The 2856-nt window shown below is 36.4% G+C and overlaps 1 pseudogene; it reads right to left on the bottom strand.

Moving 5' to 3' along the window:
- Nucleotides 1-1646: 1646 nt before the first annotated feature.
- Nucleotides 1647-1746, bottom strand: LOC127490849 (U6 spliceosomal RNA; annotated as a pseudogene).
- Between the last annotated feature and the right edge of the window lie 1110 nt (nucleotides 1747-2856).

Here is a 2856-nt window from a genome sequence, read left to right as displayed (position 1 = left end):
AGAAAATTAGAAAAACCAAAACCAGTTTTAGGATCTATGGGATACAAACAACCAAACAGTGTGTCTTAGGAGTTCCTGAAGAATTGGAAAAACAAAAAACAGAATGGCTTATGAAATTTATTTAGTGAAGTAATAGTAAGAAAATGTCCTAATTTAGAGAAAATTATGGACATTCAAGTAAAGGAACCATATAGAACCCCAAATAGACATGATCAGAAAAGATCTTCAGCACTACACATTATAGTTCTACTTTCAAGATTAAAACATAAAGAAAGGATCCTAAAGTGTGTAAAAGATCATAATAGCTTTAAAGATCTCCAATTAAAATGACAGTAGATTTCTCATCAGAAACCTTACAGGCTAAGAGAGAATGAAGAGATATAGTCAAAGTCCTAAAAGAAACAAACTGTCAACCCAGAATACTGTGTCTGGTAAAGCTCTCATTTATAAATGAGGATGAAATAAAGACCTTCCAAGACAAATTAAAATTGAAAGATTTTGTTACCACCTGGCAAGTTTACAAATGATACTTAAGGATGTACTACACAGAGAAACAGAAATATAACCAGTATCAAGAAAGAATGTGGGGACTGGTGCTGTGGCATGGCGGGTAAAGCCACTGCCTTTGGTGCCGGCATCCCATATGGGCACTGGTTTGAGACCCAGCTGCTCTACTTCTGATCCAACTCTCTGCTATGTACTGGGAAAGCAGTAGAATATGGCGCAAGTCCTTGGGCCCCTGCACCCATGTGGGAGACCCGAAGAAGCTCCTGGCTCCTGGCTTCAGATCAGCACAGCTCCGGCTATTGTGGCCATCTGGGGAGTGAACCAATGGATGGAAGATCTCTCTCTCTCTCTGCCTCTCCTCTCTCTCTCTGTGTAACTGCGACTTTCAAGTAAAATAAATAAATCTTTAAAAAAAAAAAAAAAAAAGAAAGAAAGAATGTGAAGTCAGGAAATCTTCTAGTAAAAATACAAAGGATATCCAAAACAAACAAAAGAAAATATTTAAAGAAAAAATGGCAGGATCAAGTCATAATTTACCAATGTAAATGGACTAAATTCTCCAATTAAAAGATACAGATTGGCCATATAGAATAAAAACAAAACTCATCTACATTATGCCTACAAGAACTACACCTCACCAACAAAGATACACAGAGATTAAAAGCTAAAGAATGGAAAAAGATATTCCATGCAAATGGAAATTTAAAAAGGAGCAGGAGTGGCTATCCTAATATTGACAAAACAAACTTTGAAACAAATCTTGTTAAAAGAGACAAAGAATATCATTATGTAATGATTAAGGGATCAATTCAACAGGAATATGTAAAACAGTAAATGTATATGCACCCGATGCTAGGGCACCCAGCTATTCAAAACATTTGTTGATGTATTTCCCATTTTTGCCATTTAGTGAGATTCTCCTATGAAATTCAAAGCACCCATTTGTGAGGATAAATTCCATTTGTTAGAGCAAAAACAGATTGCAGGTAGCCCTGGAGCTGAGAAATAGCCTTGGTTTTTGGAAATATTTGTGAATCCACAGCTTTAAGATCAACCTTGCCCTGCCGTTTCCTTCTGTTTTTCTCTTTGTCCACGTTAAAGATCTCACCTTCCTGGTGTCTGGGCTTCTGAAGCTTCTTAAAAATATGGAGTGCTTCATGAATTTTTAGGTCATTTTTCGCAAGGCCATGCTAGTGTTCTCTGTTGTTCCAATTTTAGTATATGTCTAGTTGATGTGTCCATGATGAAAGTTGAGCATTTAAGCCCACCTTTATTTTTGTTTCTCTTTAAATATATCAACAAGGTGGCATATACCAATGCCATCTTATTAGTCAAAGTGATCAGTTTCAGTTCATAATTGATCATAATGACAGGATTAAAAGTCAAAGGGATCACATAAACAAGACTTGTGTCTGCTAATACTAACTGATAGAATGAAAAAGGGAGCAAACGATCCAACATGGGAGGTGGGATACACAGCAGACTCATAGAATGGCAGATGTCCTAAACAGCACTCTGGCCTCAGAATCAGCCCTTAAGGCATTCGGATCTGGCTAAAAAGCCCATGAGAGTAGTATTTCAGGCATGGAAAGCCAAGACACTCTGGCAAAAAAAAAAAAAAAAAAAAAAAAAAAAAAAAAAAAAAAAAAAAAAAACACCTAAATGAAAGATCTCTGTGAGTGAGATCCCAGTGGAAAGAACAGGTCTTCAAAGAAGGAGGTACCTTTCTCTGAAGGGAGGAGAGAACTTCCACTTTGACCATGGCCTTGTCTAAATATGATCAGAGTCAGTGAACTCAGGGGGCTTCCATAGCCTTGGCAACTCATGACAAGAGCCTAGGGTGATTACTGATGCTATAAACAAGAGTGTCAATTGTTAAATCAACAACAGAAGTCACTGTGCACTTACTCCCCATGTAGGATCTCTGTTCTTAATGTGTTGCACTATGTGAATCAATGGTATACTAGTAATCAAACAGTACTTTACACTTTGTGTTTCTGTGTGGGTGCAAACTGTCGAAATCTTTACTTAATATATACTAAATTGATCTTCTGTATATAAAGATAATTGAAAATGAATCTTGATGTGAATGGGATGGGAGAGGGAGTGGGAGATGGGAGGGTTGAAGGTGGGAGGGAAGTTATGGTGGGGGGAAGCCACTGTAATCCAAAAGCTGTACTTTGGAAATTTATATTTATTAAATAAAAGTTAAAAAAATTCATGAGCAAAAAGAACTATACATGATATGAATGAAAACTTTTCTCATGAAATTGAGATCTTAAAGAGAAATCAAACTGAAATAGTAGAAATGAAGAATTCAATAAATCAAATAAAAATGCAGTGGAAAGT

This window comes from Oryctolagus cuniculus, chromosome 6 (genome assembly GCF_964237555.1).
Source record: "Oryctolagus cuniculus chromosome 6, mOryCun1.1, whole genome shotgun sequence".
NCBI lineage: Eukaryota > Metazoa > Chordata > Mammalia > Lagomorpha > Leporidae > Oryctolagus > Oryctolagus cuniculus.
This window is presented reverse-complemented; position numbering and strand designations above follow the sequence as displayed.